Source organism: Mytilus galloprovincialis, chromosome 10, assembly GCF_965363235.1.
Source record: "Mytilus galloprovincialis chromosome 10, xbMytGall1.hap1.1, whole genome shotgun sequence".
NCBI classification, from domain to species: domain Eukaryota; kingdom Metazoa; phylum Mollusca; class Bivalvia; order Mytilida; family Mytilidae; genus Mytilus; species Mytilus galloprovincialis.
The window spans coordinates 14,602,604-14,623,230 of record NC_134847.1 but is presented as its reverse complement, the minus strand read 5'-3'; the positions used below and the strand labels follow the sequence as shown (position 1 = coordinate 14,623,230).

General features: G+C 32.6%; 1 long non-coding RNA gene across 1 annotated transcript in view; it reads left to right on the top strand.

The window, feature by feature from the left end:
* Nucleotides 1-13,651: 13,651 nt before the first annotated feature.
* The window catches only part of LOC143048988 (uncharacterized), a 34,189-nt gene continuing 27,213 nt past the window's right edge, over nt 13,652-20,627 (top strand). The window contains exon 1 of the long non-coding RNA XR_012969977.1: nt 13,652-13,733. This is a non-coding gene — a long non-coding RNA (uncharacterized LOC143048988). The remainder of the gene's footprint in view (nt 13,734-20,627) is intronic.

The following is a 20,627-nucleotide window of genomic DNA, read 5'->3' as shown; positions in this document are numbered from 1 at the left end:
CTAGAATTTAGGCAATTTACTCTATGTACTGACGCCAGATTACATTTAAATCAATCAAAATTTTTACAGAAATTCAAACTAGAAAGCCTACCCTTTCAAATAAAACTACATTCAGTTACAGAACTAGTGAAATAATAACACTACACAATTTATAACAAAAGTTATATATTTTTTTTAAGAACTACATTCGTGGGTACCGGACTGGTTGCCCTAACTGGGATCCTATTCCTGTCAGACTTTATTTTTTTTCCCAGACTTAAAACTGCACTTTTAAAATAAAGATATACATCTCAGTAGTTATTGTGCAAAGTTTCAAAAAATTTGATCAAACAGTTACAGAATTATAGATCCTTATCTATAACATCTCAAATACCAGAAAATTGATCGGAGAAAATCTTAAATTCATGAAGAAAATATGCTAAAAATCAGCAAAACTTTTTTATTTCAAGAGATATTTACATTCTGTAAATTGCATAAGGTAGACAAATTCATTCTTTGTATGGAAATCTAGTTGAAACCAAAATTTGTTTAAAAATAAATTAAAAATATTATTTTTTTCAATTAAAATTAAAAAATCTTCTGTTTTAAAGAATTACATATGCAAAACAAGCATACCCCATAAACAATGGTATAAAATATGAGACAAAGTCTTCAAATAGTCTGCTAAGTTCATTTAAAATACAATATAAGAGGCTAGATGCAGAGAAGTTCTCACTTGTAGCTAAAACCAGTCAAACAGCACCTCCTATAGTTTAACAGATGTGAAGGGAAATCCTTGATCTTCCTGACCGCCTAACGCTACTGTGCGTTGTTGTACTTTTGACTGCTCTAAATGTCCCACTAGTTCATATGTGTGTTCTCTTGGACACTGAAACTGTTGGTGGCTGGGATCCATGTACTTTAGTCCAAGTTCACCAACCTGAATATAGATAACAAAGACAAGTTAATAATGCAGGAACTTTTAAAAATGAAACTTAGGAAAGAAGCATTAATTAAAATGAAATTCAAACAGTGAAACTATTAAAAGAGCACTAAGTGTTTCCTTAACCAGAAGCAGATCTCCAAAAGTTCCAAAACCAAGGAAGATATAGCTCTATTCATTTACTGCTGAAATAGATACAGATAAAATTAACGGTCCTTTTAAGGACCATCAAAATCTTTAAAAGGGAGTCTTAAATTGTTGTACATTGAGTTTAAATTGCTTGTATAAGCTATATTATAGCCCTACCCCTTAAATATCTTCCAAAAAATGTAAAATTAGAGAGCCCCTGGCAAGTGTTTCTGAGTTCACACAATAATATGTGGCTATGTATGTGATGCGGCTCTAAATAAATGTTAGCTGGATTCGCACACAACTTTCATAACTGAACCGTGGCACTTAAATGATTTATTTAATAGCCACAATTTATCAAAAACTTATTAAAAACCTAAAACTGAAACTATGGGTTTATTTTCTGTTTCCAGGTCCCAGAAATAAGATATTAGAAAGAAATAAGCCCATATTTTCCATCTTTCACTGTCCCCTGATCCCATATAACACATTTATTATTTCTTTCCCTGTGACTTTTTCTAATACTATTTGCTGATATTTTTCAAAAATCCCTCCATTTTAACTTGCAAGTGTAGGAATACATATTACAGACAACTATGACCTTTCTGTGACCCCCTATTAAACTTTAAATTGAAAAACAAACTTTTTTAAATTTCATAAATTTAAATTTCAATTTAATTTAAAAAGTTTAATTCAAATTTTAAAAATAATTACACCATTGTTTTCCTTATTAAATTTTGAAGCCTGTAGCCAAATTTCATCCATGAAACTTTAAAAATAAGCTGACAATTGCAGATTAAAATGTTCAAAACATGCTCTCTGACAGGAACGGGGACCCAATTATTTGCCCCATTGGAACGCATTGAAAATCATAGTAAATACATAGGGTCCTGTTCAATAAATAATTTTGATAGCCACCTTGGGACTTCTGGTTCATGTTAGGCATTCATTTAGAAGTGTCTAAGTGCAATCTCAGTGCCTCATGACCGGCATTCCGTTGCAAAATTTTGTTTTTATTGACAACAGGGTCAGTCTGTCTACTTCCGGGAAAGAATAAAGGCTAGAATTTAGGCAATTTACTCTATGTACTGACGCCAGATTACATTTAAATCAATCAAAATTTTTACAGAAATTCAAACTAGAAAGCCTACCCTTTCAAATAAAACTACATTCAGTTACAGAACTAGTGAAATAATAACACTACACAATTTATAACAAAAGTTATATATTTTTTTTAAGAACTACATTCGTGGGTACCGGACTGGTTGCCCTAACTGGGATCCTATTCCTGTCAGACTTTATTTTTTTTCCCAGACTTAAAACTGCACTTTTAAAATAAAGATATACATCTCAGTAGTTATTGTGCAAAGTTTCAAAAAATTTGATCAAACAGTTACAGAATTATAGATCCTTATCTATAACATCTCAAATACCAGAAAATTGATCGGAGAAAATCTTAAATTCATGAAGAAAATATGCTAAAAATCAGCAAAACTTTTTTATTTCAAGAGATATTTACATTCTGTAAATTGCATAAGGTAGACAAATTCATTCTTTGTATGGAAATCTAGTTGAAACCAAAATTTGTTTAAAAATAAATTAAAAATATTATTTTTTTCAATTAAAATTAAAAAATCTTCTGTTTTAAAGAATTACATATGCAAAACAAGCATACCCCATAAACAATGGTATAAAATATGAGACAAAGTCTTCAAATAGTCTGCTAAGTTCATTTAAAATACAATATAAGAGGCTAGATGCAGAGAAGTTCTCACTTGTAGCTAAAACCAGTCAAACAGCACCTCCTATAGTTTAACAGATGTGAAGGGAAATCCTTGATCTTCCTGACCGCCTAACGCTACTGTGCGTTGTTGTACTTTTGACTGCTCTAAATGTCCCACTAGTTCATATGTGTGTTCTCTTGGACACTGAAACTGTTGGTGGCTGGGATCCATGTACTTTAGTCCAAGTTCACCAACCTGAATATAGATAACAAAGACAAGTTAATAATGCAGGAACTTTTAAAAATGAAACTTAGGAAAGAAGCATTAATTAAAATGAAATTCAAACAGTGAAACTATTAAAAGAGCACTAAGTGTTTCCTTAACCAGAAGCAGATCTCCAAAAGTTCCAAAACCAAGGAAGATATAGCTCTATTCATTTACTGCTGAAATAGATACAGATAAAATTAACGGTCCTTTTAAGGACCATCAAAATCTTTAAAAGGGAGTCTTAAATTGTTGTACATTGAGTTTAAATTGCTTGTATAAGCTATATTATAGCCCTACCCCTTAAATATCTTCCAAAAAATGTAAAATTAGAGAGCCCCTGGCAAGTGTTTCTGAGTTCACACAATAATATGTGGCTATGTATGTGATGCGGCTCTAAATAAATGTTAGCTGGATTCGCACACAACTTTCATAACTGAACCGTGGCACTTAAATGATTTATTTAATAGCCACAATTTATCAAAAACTTATTAAAAACCTAAAACTGAAACTATGGGTTTATTTTCTGTTTCCAGGTCCCAGAAATAAGATATTAGAAAGAAATAAGCCCATATTTTCCATCTTTCACTGTCCCCTGATCCCATATAACACATTTATTATTTCTTTCCCTGTGACTTTTTCTAATACTATTTGCTGATATTTTTCAAAAATCCCTCCATTTTAACTTGCAAGTGTAGGAATACATATTACAGACAACTATGACCTTTCTGTGACCCCCTATTAAACTTTAAATTGAAAAACAAACTTTTTTAAATTTCATAAATTTAAATTTCAATTTAATTTAAAAAGTTTAATTCAAATTTTAAAAATAATTACACCATTGTTTTCCTTATTAAATTTTGAAGCCTGTAGCCAAATTTCATCCATGAAACTTTAAAAATAAGCTGACAATTGCAGATTAAAATGTTCAAAACATGCTCTCTGACAGGAACGGGGACCCAATTATTTGCCCCATTGGAACGCATTGAAAATCATAGTAAATACATAGGGTCCTGTTCAATAAATAATTTTGATAGCCACCTTGGGACTTCTGGTTCATGTTAGGCATTCATTTAGAAGTGTCTAAGTGCAATCTCAGTGCCTCATGACCGGCATTCCGTTGCAAAATTTTGTTTTTATTGACAACAGGGTCAGTCTGTCTACTTCCGGGAAAGAATAAAGGCTAGAATTTAGGCAATTTACTCTATGTACTGACGCCAGATTACATTTAAATCAATCAAAATTTTTACAGAAATTCAAACTAGAAAGCCTACCCTTTCAAATAAAACTACATTCAGTTACAGAACTAGTGAAATAATAACACTACACAATTTATAACAAAAGTTATATATTTTTTTTAAGAACTACATTCGTGGGTACCGGACTGGTTGCCCTAACTGGGATCCTATTCCTGTCAGACTTTATTTTTTTTCCCAGACTTAAAACTGCACTTTTAAAATAAAGATATACATCTCAGTAGTTATTGTGCAAAGTTTCAAAAAATTTGATCAAACAGTTACAGAATTATAGATCCTTATCTATAACATCTCAAATACCAGAAAATTGATCGGAGAAAATCTTAAATTCATGAAGAAAATATGCTAAAAATCAGCAAAACTTTTTTATTTCAAGAGATATTTACATTCTGTAAATTGCATAAGGTAGACAAATTCATTCTTTGTATGGAAATCTAGTTGAAACCAAAATTTGTTTAAAAATAAATTAAAAATATTATTTTTTTCAATTAAAATTAAAAAATCTTCTGTTTTAAAGAATTACATATGCAAAACAAGCATACCCCATAAACAATGGTATAAAATATGAGACAAAGTCTTCAAATAGTCTGCTAAGTTCATTTAAAATACAATATAAGAGGCTAGATGCAGAGAAGTTCTCACTTGTAGCTAAAACCAGTCAAACAGCACCTCCTATAGTTTAACAGATGTGAAGGGAAATCCTTGATCTTCCTGACCGCCTAACGCTACTGTGCGTTGTTGTACTTTTGACTGCTCTAAATGTCCCACTAGTTCATATGTGTGTTCTCTTGGACACTGAAACTGTTGGTGGCTGGGATCCATGTACTTTAGTCCAAGTTCACCAACCTGAATATAGATAACAAAGACAAGTTAATAATGCAGGAACTTTTAAAAATGAAACTTAGGAAAGAAGCATTAATTAAAATGAAATTCAAACAGTGAAACTATTAAAAGAGCACTAAGTGTTTCCTTAACCAGAAGCAGATCTCCAAAAGTTCCAAAACCAAGGAAGATATAGCTCTATTCATTTACTGCTGAAATAGATACAGATAAAATTAACGGTCCTTTTAAGGACCATCAAAATCTTTAAAAGGGAGTCTTAAATTGTTGTACATTGAGTTTAAATTGCTTGTATAAGCTATATTATAGCCCTACCCCTTAAATATCTTCCAAAAAATGTAAAATTAGAGAGCCCCTGGCAAGTGTTTCTGAGTTCACACAATAATATGTGGCTATGTATGTGATGCGGCTCTAAATAAATGTTAGCTGGATTCGCACACAACTTTCATAACTGAACCGTGGCACTTAAATGATTTATTTAATAGCCACAATTTATCAAAAACTTATTAAAAACCTAAAACTGAAACTATGGGTTTATTTTCTGTTTCCAGGTCCCAGAAATAAGATATTAGAAAGAAATAAGCCCATATTTTCCATCTTTCACTGTCCCCTGATCCCATATAACACATTTATTATTTCTTTCCCTGTGACTTTTTCTAATACTATTTGCTGATATTTTTCAAAAATCCCTCCATTTTAACTTGCAAGTGTAGGAATACATATTACAGACAACTATGACCTTTCTGTGACCCCCTTTTAAACTTTAAATTGAAAAACAAACTTTTTTAAATTTCATAAATTTAAATTTCAATTTAATTTAAAAAGTTTAATTCAAATTTTAAAAATAATTACACCATTGTTTTCCTTATTAAATTTTGAAGCCTGTAGCCAAATTTCATCCATGAAACTTTAAAAATAAGCTGACAATTGCAGATTAAAATGTTCAAAACATGCTCTCTGACAGGAACGGGGACCCAATTATTTGCCCCATTGGAACGCATTGAAAATCATAGTAAATACATAGGGTCCTGTTCAATAAATAATTTTGATAGCCACCTTGGGACTTCTGGTTCATGTTAGGCATTCATTTAGAAGTGTCTAAGTGCAATCTCAGTGCCTCATGACCGGCATTCCGTTGCAAAATTTTGTTTTTATTGACAACAGGGTCAGTCTGTCTACTTCCGGGAAAGAATAAAGGCTAGAATTTAGGCAATTTACTCTATGTACTGACGCCAGATTACATTTAAATCAATCAAAATTTTTACAGAAATTCAAACTAGAAAGCCTACCCTTTCAAATAAAACTACATTCAGTTACAGAACTAGTGAAATAATAACACTACACAATTTATAACAAAAGTTATATATTTTTTTTAAGAACTACATTCGTGGGTACCGGACTGGTTGCCCTAACTGGGATCCTATTCCTGTCAGACTTTATTTTTTTTCCCAGACTTAAAACTGCACTTTTAAAATAAAGATATACATCTCAGTAGTTATTGTGCAAAGTTTCAAAAAATTTGATCAAACAGTTACAGAATTATAGATCCTTATCTATAACATCTCAAATACCAGAAAATTGATCGGAGAAAATCTTAAATTCATGAAGAAAATATGCTAAAAATCAGCAAAACTTTTTTATTTCAAGAGATATTTACATTCTGTAAATTGCATAAGGTAGACAAATTCATTCTTTGTATGGAAATCTAGTTGAAACCAAAATTTGTTTAAAAATAAATTAAAAATATTATTTTTTTCAATTAAAATTAAAAAATCTTCTGTTTTAAAGAATTACATATGCAAAACAAGCATACCCCATAAACAATGGTATAAAATATGAGACAAAGTCTTCAAATAGTCTGCTAAGTTCATTTAAAATACAATATAAGAGGCTAGATGCAGAGAAGTTCTCACTTGTAGCTAAAACCAGTCAAACAGCACCTCCTATAGTTTAACAGATGTGAAGGGAAATCCTTGATCTTCCTGACCGCCTAACGCTACTGTGCGTTGTTGTACTTTTGACTGCTCTAAATGTCCCACTAGTTCATATGTGTGTTCTCTTGGACACTGAAACTGTTGGTGGCTGGGATCCATGTACTTTAGTCCAAGTTCACCAACCTGAATATAGATAACAAAGACAAGTTAATAATGCAGGAACTTTTAAAAATGAAACTTAGGAAAGAAGCATTAATTAAAATGAAATTCAAACAGTGAAACTATTAAAAGAGCACTAAGTGTTTCCTTAACCAGAAGCAGATCTCCAAAAGTTCCAAAACCAAGGAAGATATAGCTCTATTCATTTACTGCTGAAATAGATACAGATAAAATTAACGGTCCTTTTAAGGACCATCAAAATCTTTAAAAGGGAGTCTTAAATTGTTGTACATTGAGTTTAAATTGCTTGTATAAGCTATATTATAGCCCTACCCCTTAAATATCTTCCAAAAAATGTAAAATTAGAGAGCCCCTGGCAAGTGTTTCTGAGTTCACACAATAATATGTGGCTATGTATGTGATGCGGCTCTAAATAAATGTTAGCTGGATTCGCACACAACTTTCATAACTGAACCGTGGCACTTAAATGATTTATTTAATAGCCACAATTTATCAAAAACTTATTAAAAACCTAAAACTGAAACTATGGGTTTATTTTCTGTTTCCAGGTCCCAGAAATAAGATATTAGAAAGAAATAAGCCCATATTTTCCATCTTTCACTGTCCCCTGATCCCATATAACACATTTATTATTTCTTTCCCTGTGACTTTTTCTAATACTATTTGCTGATATTTTTCAAAAATCCCTCCATTTTAACTTGCAAGTGTAGGAATACATATTACAGACAACTATGACCTTTCTGTGACCCCCTATTAAACTTTAAATTGAAAAACAAACTTTTTTAAATTTCATAAATTTAAATTTCAATTTAATTTAAAAAGTTTAATTCAAATTTTAAAAATAATTACACCATTGTTTTCCTTATTAAATTTTGAAGCCTGTAGCCAAATTTCATCCATGAAACTTTAAAAATAAGCTGACAATTGCAGATTAAAATGTTCAAAACATGCTCTCTGACAGGAACGGGGACCCAATTATTTGCCCCATTGGAACGCATTGAAAATCATAGTAAATACATAGGGTCCTGTTCAATAAATAATTTTGATAGCCACCTTGGGACTTCTGGTTCATGTTAGGCATTCATTTAGAAGTGTCTAAGTGCAATCTCAGTGCCTCATGACCGGCATTCCGTTGCAAAATTTTGTTTTTATTGACAACAGGGTCAGTCTGTCTACTTCCGGGAAAGAATAAAGGCTAGAATTTAGGCAATTTACTCTATGTACTGACGCCAGATTACATTTAAATCAATCAAAATTTTTACAGAAATTCAAACTAGAAAGCCTACCCTTTCAAATAAAACTACATTCAGTTACAGAACTAGTGAAATAATAACACTACACAATTTATAACAAAAGTTATATATTTTTTTTAAGAACTACATTCGTGGGTACCGGACTGGTTGCCCTAACTGGGATCCTATTCCTGTCAGACTTTATTTTTTTTCCCAGACTTAAAACTGCACTTTTAAAATAAAGATATACATCTCAGTAGTTATTGTGCAAAGTTTCAAAAAATTTGATCAAACAGTTACAGAATTATAGATCCTTATCTATAACATCTCAAATACCAGAAAATTGATCGGAGAAAATCTTAAATTCATGAAGAAAATATGCTAAAAATCAGCAAAACTTTTTTATTTCAAGAGATATTTACATTCTGTAAATTGCATAAGGTAGACAAATTCATTCTTTGTATGGAAATCTAGTTGAAACCAAAATTTGTTTAAAAATAAATTAAAAATATTATTTTTTTCAATTAAAATTAAAAAATCTTCTGTTTTAAAGAATTACATATGCAAAACAAGCATACCCCATAAACAATGGTATAAAATATGAGACAAAGTCTTCAAATAGTCTGCTAAGTTCATTTAAAATACAATATAAGAGGCTAGATGCAGAGAAGTTCTCACTTGTAGCTAAAACCAGTCAAACAGCACCTCCTATAGTTTAACAGATGTGAAGGGAAATCCTTGATCTTCCTGACCGCCTAACGCTACTGTGCGTTGTTGTACTTTTGACTGCTCTAAATGTCCCACTAGTTCATATGTGTGTTCTCTTGGACACTGAAACTGTTGGTGGCTGGGATCCATGTACTTTAGTCCAAGTTCACCAACCTGAATATAGATAACAAAGACAAGTTAATAATGCAGGAACTTTTAAAAATGAAACTTAGGAAAGAAGCATTAATTAAAATGAAATTCAAACAGTGAAACTATTAAAAGAGCACTAAGTGTTTCCTTAACCAGAAGCAGATCTCCAAAAGTTCCAAAACCAAGGAAGATATAGCTCTATTCATTTACTGCTGAAATAGATACAGATAAAATTAACGGTCCTTTTAAGGACCATCAAAATCTTTAAAAGGGAGTCTTAAATTGTTGTACATTGAGTTTAAATTGCTTGTATAAGCTATATTATAGCCCTACCCCTTAAATATCTTCCAAAAAATGTAAAATTAGAGAGCCCCTGGCAAGTGTTTCTGAGTTCACACAATAATATGTGGCTATGTATGTGATGCGGCTCTAAATAAATGTTAGCTGGATTCGCACACAACTTTCATAACTGAACCGTGGCACTTAAATGATTTATTTAATAGCCACAATTTATCAAAAACTTATTAAAAACCTAAAACTGAAACTATGGGTTTATTTTCTGTTTCCAGGTCCCAGAAATAAGATATTAGAAAGAAATAAGCCCATATTTTCCATCTTTCACTGTCCCCTGATCCCATATAACACATTTATTATTTCTTTCCCTGTGACTTTTTCTAATACTATTTGCTGATATTTTTCAAAAATCCCTCCATTTTAACTTGCAAGTGTAGGAATACATATTACAGACAACTATGACCTTTCTGTGACCCCCTTTTAAACTTTAAATTGAAAAACAAACTTTTTTAAATTTCATAAATTTAAATTTCAATTTAATTTAAAAAGTTTAATTCAAATTTTAAAAATAATTACACCATTGTTTTCCTTATTAAATTTTGAAGCCTGTAGCCAAATTTCATCCATGAAACTTTAAAAATAAGCTGACAATTGCAGATTAAAATGTTCAAAACATGCTCTCTGACAGGAACGGGGACCCAATTATTTGCCCCATTGGAACGCATTGAAAATCATAGTAAATACATAGGGTCCTGTTCAATAAATAATTTTGATAGCCACCTTGGGACTTCTGGTTCATGTTAGGCATTCATTTAGAAGTGTCTAAGTGCAATCTCAGTGCCTCATGACCGGCATTCCGTTGCAAAATTTTGTTTTTATTGACAACAGGGTCAGTCTGTCTACTTCCGGGAAAGAATAAAGGCTAGAATTTAGGCAATTTACTCTATGTACTGACGCCAGATTACATTTAAATCAATCAAAATTTTTACAGAAATTCAAACTAGAAAGCCTACCCTTTCAAATAAAACTACATTCAGTTACAGAACTAGTGAAATAATAACACTACACAATTTATAACAAAAGTTATATATTTTTTTTAAGAACTACATTCGTGGGTACCGGACTGGTTGCCCTAACTGGGATCCTATTCCTGTCAGACTTTATTTTTTTTCCCAGACTTAAAACTGCACTTTTAAAATAAAGATATACATCTCAGTAGTTATTGTGCAAAGTTTCAAAAAATTTGATCAAACAGTTACAGAATTATAGATCCTTATCTATAACATCTCAAATACCAGAAAATTGATCGGAGAAAATCTTAAATTCATGAAGAAAATATGCTAAAAATCAGCAAAACTTTTTTATTTCAAGAGATATTTACATTCTGTAAATTGCATAAGGTAGACAAATTCATTCTTTGTATGGAAATCTAGTTGAAACCAAAATTTGTTTAAAAATAAATTAAAAATATTATTTTTTTCAATTAAAATTAAAAAATCTTCTGTTTTAAAGAATTACATATGCAAAACAAGCATACCCCATAAACAATGGTATAAAATATGAGACAAAGTCTTCAAATAGTCTGCTAAGTTCATTTAAAATACAATATAAGAGGCTAGATGCAGAGAAGTTCTCACTTGTAGCTAAAACCAGTCAAACAGCACCTCCTATAGTTTAACAGATGTGAAGGGAAATCCTTGATCTTCCTGACCGCCTAACGCTACTGTGCGTTGTTGTACTTTTGACTGCTCTAAATGTCCCACTAGTTCATATGTGTGTTCTCTTGGACACTGAAACTGTTGGTGGCTGGGATCCATGTACTTTAGTCCAAGTTCACCAACCTGAATATAGATAACAAAGACAAGTTAATAATGCAGGAACTTTTAAAAATGAAACTTAGGAAAGAAGCATTAATTAAAATGAAATTCAAACAGTGAAACTATTAAAAGAGCACTAAGTGTTTCCTTAACCAGAAGCAGATCTCCAAAAGTTCCAAAACCAAGGAAGATATAGCTCTATTCATTTACTGCTGAAATAGATACAGATAAAATTAACGGTCCTTTTAAGGACCATCAAAATCTTTAAAAGGGAGTCTTAAATTGTTGTACATTGAGTTTAAATTGCTTGTATAAGCTATATTATAGCCCTACCCCTTAAATATCTTCCAAAAAATGTAAAATTAGAGAGCCCCTGGCAAGTGTTTCTGAGTTCACACAATAATATGTGGCTATGTATGTGATGCGGCTCTAAATAAATGTTAGCTGGATTCGCACACAACTTTCATAACTGAACCGTGGCACTTAAATGATTTATTTAATAGCCACAATTTATCAAAAACTTATTAAAAACCTAAAACTGAAACTATGGGTTTATTTTCTGTTTCCAGGTCCCAGAAATAAGATATTAGAAAGAAATAAGCCCATATTTTCCATCTTTCACTGTCCCCTGATCCCATATAACACATTTATTATTTCTTTCCCTGTGACTTTTTCTAATACTATTTGCTGATATTTTTCAAAAATCCCTCCATTTTAACTTGCAAGTGTAGGAATACATATTACAGACAACTATGACCTTTCTGTGACCCCCTTTTAAACTTTAAATTGAAAAACAAACTTTTTTAAATTTCATAAATTTAAATTTCAATTTAATTTAAAAAGTTTAATTCAAATTTTAAAAATAATTACACCATTGTTTTCCTTATTAAATTTTGAAGCCTGTAGCCAAATTTCATCCATGAAACTTTAAAAATAAGCTGACAATTGCAGATTAAAATGTTCAAAACATGCTCTCTGACAGGAACGGGGACCCAATTATTTGCCCCATTGGAACGCATTGAAAATCATAGTAAATACATAGGGTCCTGTTCAATAAATAATTTTGATAGCCACCTTGGGACTTCTGGTTCATGTTAGGCATTCATTTAGAAGTGTCTAAGTGCAATCTCAGTGCCTCATGACCGGCATTCCGTTGCAAAATTTTGTTTTTATTGACAACAGGGTCAGTCTGTCTACTTCCGGGAAAGAATAAAGGCTAGAATTTAGGCAATTTACTCTATGTACTGACGCCAGATTACATTTAAATCAATCAAAATTTTTACAGAAATTCAAACTATATATAAATATTTAAAGACTTAGTTATCAATGTGGTATGAGTACCAATGAGACAACTCTCCATCCGAATTAACAATTTATAAAAGTAAACCATAATAGGTCAAAGGTACGGCCTTCAACACGGAGCCTTGGCTCACCGTGACCTAACAACAAGCTATAAATGGCCCCACAATTACTAGTGTGAAACCATTCAACCGGGAAAACCAACGGTCTAATTTAATTTGACTCAATATAAAAAAAAAAGCAATTCAGCGGTGATTTATTAGTTAGCCGACCGTGCGAGGGCTGTACAGCCAGTGAAGGTCGTTAAAAACTTCCATTTGTTGTGATTCATCATGGCAAGACATTAATTTTCACTGACAGCTATAGGAGGGGTCCAGCTCAAATCATGCTCAAGTGATTCCGGCCCTATATCATATTATATACCCCACCCCCACCCCATTTGATCCGTCCGTGCAATTGGGTACTCCTCATTAGAGATTCATGGATCGTTTGGTAGTCTTTGGTCAGGTGGTCGGTTCAAATCCATTTTTCTATGGTTCACCAAGGACTAAGAATTGAACAGGTGGAACAACAGTGTAAATACTATAAGCAGTGGCAGATCCAGAACTTTTCCTAAAGGGGGGGCGCTGACTGACCTAAAAGGGGGGGGGGCACTCCAGTCATGCTTCAATGATTCCCTATATAATCAACCAAATTTTTCCCAGGAAAGGGGGCCCGGCCCCCCCCCCCCCCCACTGGATCCGCCTATGATAAGGACGCATCTAAATTACAAATTAAATAGAAACATTGTTTTGGAAGCACCGAACCGTGGGTCAACCGTCTCAGGAACACAGGCCTGACTTCAGGAAAGATCGGAGATCCGTCAACCTTGCTTCGGAAGTTGGTCGTCTTATTAGTCGACAGGAGAGTTATTTCCCTTTTAAAGTATTTTCTGAAGTTCTGGTGGTGGATATATTCCCTGAATTACCATTTTTGCAGTTATCGGTAAAGTTTACTTTAATTTTTTAATGAAGCGTTCATAATAATTGTTAAATAAAACCCAAATGAATATTATAAGTCCAAATTAGTCTCCCGTCTGTTGCATTATATCTTATATCAGATCATGGCGGGACAATCCGGGACTTTCTCCCGGTCCTACTTAAAAGCGCCCGGAAGCGCCCGGGAATAGAAAAAGCGCCCGTGGAAAGGAAAAAGCGCCCTGGGAAGGAAAATTAATATTTTTCCTTAAAAAGAATAAATAATCATTGCTTGTTTTGTCCTTATAATATAAATGCATGTGGATATGATGCCTGAAGTCTATTTTTGCAACTGCATGCCATCGTCATGGTGAACACTTTTTTATGCAGATGCTGATATACATTTATTATATCTTTTTTATGAATCTAAAACTGTTTCCATGGCTATGCTTATCAGGGTTTTAATGCTTATTTTTAAATTTAAACCAAAACCCTGCCTTTTACCCCCTTGTTTTAACTAACTTTATTTGCTGATGTATTATGTGTAACTCTTTTAATTTTGATTAAATTAATTTTTGTCTGTGAAATTTAAGAGTTCCAAATGGTGAAGTTGAAATCATGCCTTCGTAAATTTTACTGACGGACGCCATCACGAGTTGGTTGACCGTTATGGAATAACCGTTTCACAAATGATATCGCATATGTTCCTTACGTCGTAACTACAATCCCCTTCCCTTTCATGAATATGACCTACTGAATTAGATTATTTACCGGATTTGTAATCACATAAGCAACACGACGGGTGCCACATGTGGAGCAGGATCTGCTTACCCTTTTGGAGCACCTGAGATCACCCCTAGTTTTTCGGTGGGGTTTGTGTTGTTTATTCTTTAGTTTTCTATGTTGAGGGCCCTCATGGGGTTTTTGATTATGTGATTACTTGGCCGTTTTTTTAATGATTATTTGATTATTAAGCCAAATATTTCATGATTATTTGATTACCTAGGACTGTATTTTGAGTTTATGATTATTTGATTACTAAAGATAAGCAAATATTTAATGATTATGTGATTATATTGGCAAAAAAATGGTGATTATGTGATTACTAGGACTCCCCCATGAGGGGCCTCTATGTTGTGTCGTGTGTACCATTGTTTTTCTGTTTGTCTTTTTCATTTTTAGCCATGGCGTTGTCAGTTTGTTTTAGATTTATGAGTTTGACTGTCCCTTTGGTATCTTTCGTCCCTCTTTTAAGTAGTTTTTTTTTACATTTTTCATTTTGATATCATTTTTGATACATGCCTTTGATGTCTTACATTTTATTAATCTTCCGCATAAACTGTGATCCATTATAATCAGTCTATTCATAAATTATATTATTGTTAAAATTGAAACATTCATAGATATAGGAAGATGTGGTGTGAGTGCCAATGAGACAACTCCATACAAATAACAATTTAAAAAGTAAACCATTATAGGTTAAAGTACGGCCTTCAACACGGAGACTTAGCTCACACCGAACAACAAGCTATAAAGGGCCCCAAAATTACTAGTGTAAAATCATTATTACAAATATCTATTATCTGAATTTGAAAATTACTTGTCTAAAATTTAAAAAAAATAATGTGCATAACTTATTTCATCAACACAAAGTTGTCTCAGGCCAATAAAATATATTTTCCCCGGGCGCCTTTTCTTTTTTCTGGGAGCATTTTATTAGGACCCCTTTCTCCAAGTCCAAGCACAGCCACTGGGCTGTCTTCTTTACGGGACCTGACGAGGTTTGACTGTCAATGGCTGTCACTAGTCTGATTCATTGCTCAAAAGGGACTCGTTAGTGAATGATTACTAGCAATAAGTAGTTTCAAGGTAGACATTGTGTCCAGCGGATATAGGTGTTTATCCAGTTCACTCCGTATCACTACAGTCTACAGGTTTGTTCGCGGAAACAGTGGGAACAAAATTAAAATGTTTATAGCAATATAACACTTAACAAACTTGATTACAAAATAATTCAAACCAAACAAAAAAGGGTGTAAACATTTAGGGTGCAAACAGACTTTGGGTGCCAGTGGCTGATCCAGAAATTTTCATAAGTGGGGGCCCACTGGCTGCCTAAGAGGGGGACGGTTGCTTCACGCTTCAGTGAATCCCTATATAAGCAACCAAATTATTTTCTCACAAATCCATCTCTGGGTGCAAATGTGTAGCCTGTAATATATATAGGGTTGGGAAGTGAAAGGGTGCTATAATTTACAAACATGAATAGTCTAACGAACATGTTTTTTGCAAACTGACCTGGATTCACTTTTTTTCGAGTGTAGACCAGGTATTTCAAGGGAACTGCTGTCTCCTTTGTGATTTTGGGGCCTTCTTATACGGCGACATGTATGGCCGATTAAAATTAATTGATAGATTTTCATCCCCGTCTGCCCCTCTGAAATCATCCCGCCCCAATTTTTAGCTCACCTGGCCTAAAGGGCCAAGTGATCTTTTCCCATCACTTTGCGTCCGGCGTCGTCCGTCGACCGTCGTCGTTAACTTTTACAAAAATCTCCTCTGAAACTGCTGGGCCAAATTAAACCAAACTTGGCCACAATCATCATTGGGGTATCTAGTTTAAAAAATGTGTGGCGTGACCCCGCCAACCAACCAAGATGGCCGCCATGGCTAAAAATAGAACATAGGGGTAAAATGCAGTTTTTGGCTTATAACTCAAAAACCAAAGCATTTAGAGCAAATCTGACAGGGGTAAAATTGTTTATCAGGTCAAGATCTATCTGCCCTGAAATTTTCAGATAAATCAGACAACCCGTTGTTGGGTTGCTGCCCCAAAATTGGTCATTTTAAGGAAATTTCACCGTTTTTGGTTATTATCTTGAATATAATTATAGATAGAGATAAACTGTAAAAAGCAATAATGTTCAGCAAAGTAAGATCTACAAAAAAGTCAACATGACCAAAATGGTCAGTTGACCCCCTTAAGGAGTTATTGCCCTTTATAGTCATTTTTTTGTCAATTTTTCGTGAAGTTTTGTTATCTTATACAAAAATCTTCTCCTCTGAAACTACTGAGACAAATTTAACCAAACTTGTCCACAATCATCGTTTAAAAAATGTGTGGCGTGACCCGGCCAACCAACCAAGATGGCCGCCACAGCTAAAAATAGAACATAGGGGTAAAATGCAGTTTTTGGCTTATGACTCAAAAACCAAAGCATTTAGAGCTAATCTGATTGGAATAAAATTGATTATCAGGTCAAGATCTATCTGCCCTGAAATTTTCAGATGAATCGGACAACCTTTTGTTGGGTTGCTGCCCCTGAATTGGTAACTTTAAGGAAATTTTGCTGTTTTTGGTTATTACATGTATCTTGAATATTATTATAGATAGAGATAAACTGTAAACAGCAATAATGTTGAGCAAAGTAAGATTTACAAATAAGTCAACATGATTGAAATGGTCAGTTAACCCCTTTAGGAGTTATTGCCCTTTATAGTCAATTTTTAACCATTTTTCGTAAATCTTAGTTATCTTTTACAAAAATCTTCTCCTCTGAAACAACTGGGCCAAGTTCATTATAAATAGAGATAATTGTAAGCAGTAAGAATGTTCAGCAAAAGTAAGATGTACAAACAAACACATCAACATCACAAAAACACAATTTTGTCATGAATCCATCTGCGTCCTTTGTTTAATATTCACATAGACCAAGGTGAGCGACACAGGCTCTTTAGAGCCTCTAGTTTTTATATTTGAAAATATATGATTTCCGGATTTTGTTCATTTCCATTACCAGTAACCATCAATAATTTCGTTTCATTCAAAACTTCCTGTTTCAACTAGATTATTGTATTTCTTCGAGTAATTTAAAATGATTCTACAGATCTATGATGACAACATCATCTACCGAAAATAGAGATTGATTACGGGAAGGGCATAACATATTCGGCTTACGATTAATATGCTGTTTCCAAGAATGCAAATTGCTGTATGACACAAATTTTTAGGATTAGAAAAACAGGGATTTTTTTATTGATACTGTACAATGTCAATGACTTAATTTGTGTCCGGAATTTTGGACTGAATTTCAGAATGATATCCAAAGCGCAAGAATCGTGGAACTCATTGGTACAAAAAGGACTGACTTAAAAAAATTGACTCAAGCATGAACTTATTAGATTTTTTTACTGTATATTGAGTTCAAAAAGTCGGCAAACAGACTATGCGGTATGGGCTTTGCTCATTGTTGAAGGCTGTAAGGTGACCTATAGTTATTAATGTCTGTGTCATTTTGGTCTCTTGTGGACAGTTGTCTCATTGGCAATCAAACCACATCTTCTGTTTAACTTTTATATACACCTACATGTAGATTTTTTTACCCACAGCTATTGTTTTCTGTTGACAAACAGCAAACACCCTCTGTCCCAATACCTTCAATTAGGGTTATTAAACACTTCTTTTTGTTAAGTTCATGTTTTACATTGTTGCTAGCCTATGTTTGCATCATGCATAAGAATCTTTTTTAAAGCACAAACCCTTTTATTTTCAACACTTGTTTGTGGTTTCATTTTATTATGTACTCATAATTCTTGTGCTGCATACCAATGCATATTTGCTTCATACAAGAAAGCAAAATTAATTTGGTGTAGTGGTGCAGCTGAAGAGAGCATTTCTACACATTTTCACATGGTTTTGTCGTTTAATGAAAATAGGTTTCTAAAGCGACAATAACATCATGTAGAACAATGGTTGCCAATGAATAAGAGATATTAAGAATTATGTGTGAGGCAGTCCCCCCCCCCCCCCACCCCATTTAAAAAAAAAATTTGGATGAAAATCTACTAATTAAATTAAGTTGGCCTATATACATGTAGCTAACTATATCATCAGCAGTATGGGCTTTGCTCAATGTTGAAGGTCGTATGGTGACTTATAGTTGTTAATTACTGTTTTTATTTGGTCTCTATTGGAGATTTGTATCATTGGCAATTATACCACATCTTTTTTATATTTGTGATTATAAAAGTCTTATTATCATGACTTCATCTTTTTATAGGCTTGTAAATTTTTTTACGGGAAGTATAATTTAGTATTCAAATGTCCATCATGCGTCTATGGATCTGTCTGTATGGCGTCCACATGTCACACCGTAACTTGAAAACCACATATCCAACTTTCATGAAACATATATCATGTATATACATAGTTGTTTCTTATGAAAGTCAAACGATCAGTATACTTTTTGGTGAAAATAAGATTTAAACTTTTTGAGTTACAGGACTTTATAACTAAAACAAGGGTGTGTTTTTTCACATGTCATTCCATATTTCAATAATTGATTATTACTTAAAACAACACACATTTCTTTGTTATATTTTGTTTATTCACATATATATATATATATATATGTGAATAAACGATTAAATTAGGTATAATGAAAATCTATTACAATAGATTACTTCTTGCATTTAAACAATTTGTTACGAAAGAGGAAGATAATTTTAGTGCCGTATAAGGTGTATTATTAAGTATAAGATTTATTTTATTTTTATCGCACAATGTGGATATACTTTTTCCTGTAATTTTGAACATTTTTGATACAAAAGTCTCTCTAATACTGGAGTAACCTCTGATGATATTGTATTTATAATTATCGGATAGCAAAGAGGGTTTGCAAAATTGTCTCAATACATTATAACAAGTAATTATTGTTCTTCTTGGAAATTACAAGTCAATACAGAGAAATCAAAAGTAATGGTTTTTAATTCAAACGGAAAGTCTTTTCTAAACGAATTTTATTATAATGGCAAATCCTTAGAGACAGTTAGTACAAATGTAGTACTTATTGTTACAAAATGGGTATTAATATTAGATATAATGGCAGTTTTAATGTCGCCATCACTTCGCTTATGAAAAAAGCTAGGAAAGCATATTTTAAAATAAAGAAAACAATAGGATTAGATAACCCTTGTAAACTTCTGGAAAAACTTTTTGATTCCTTAGTAGCCCCTATTCTCCTTTATTGTAGCGAAATCTGGGGGATTATTTCGACATTTAAAGACAGTGATGCATAATAGATGAAAAGTTGCATATAAAATTTATTTAAGAAATCTTGGGAGTACACTGTAAGGCCTGGAATGATGCATGTCGTTCCGAACTTGCAAGACTACCATTATTTAAAAATAAGATAATGTTATCTTGCATTAAATTCTGGGACCATTTAATCACTTCAGAAGGAAGTTTAGTTCACCAAATATATAATGCTACAAAAAAAAGCAACCCATGGGTTAAAAGGTTAAATATTTTTATTCAAAACTTAGGTTTATCTTATTTGTCAAATGATAACCTTACTATTAAACCCCTGTTTGGTTTTATAAAACAAAGACTAATTGACCAGGGTTTTCAGGAACAACATGCAAATAACCCAACTGTATAAATAATATAAAAAACTGATCATGTCATCATGTTTATTTTTTCATCACATTTTATCAAGTTGTATTGAACATTATTATCACACTTGACTTTTTATGCTAATGTATGTATGCAATGTACTAGTATATGTTTGTGTTTTGTTTGATTTTTCATTACGAGGGCCTCAGGGAAGATTAGTTATATAGCTAACTGTGTAACCCTCTTAAAATAAAGTATTGTTGTTGTTGTTGTTGTTATTATGTAAATTAAGAGTTAGTGCTCATAACCTTGCCATTGAAAGAGGAAGATATTTAAAAGTACCAAGAGATCAAAGAATTTGTGAAATCTGTAAAAGTGGCGAAATTGAAAATGAACAGCACATGCTTGTTATGAGCATTACTATAATTAAATTTAGTATTTGAATATTTTGTAAGGTCCTCATGGCTGTCAAACAGTTATAACTAGATGTCAACCTCATCTCATGGAAGAGTGAATAATGTAAAGTTT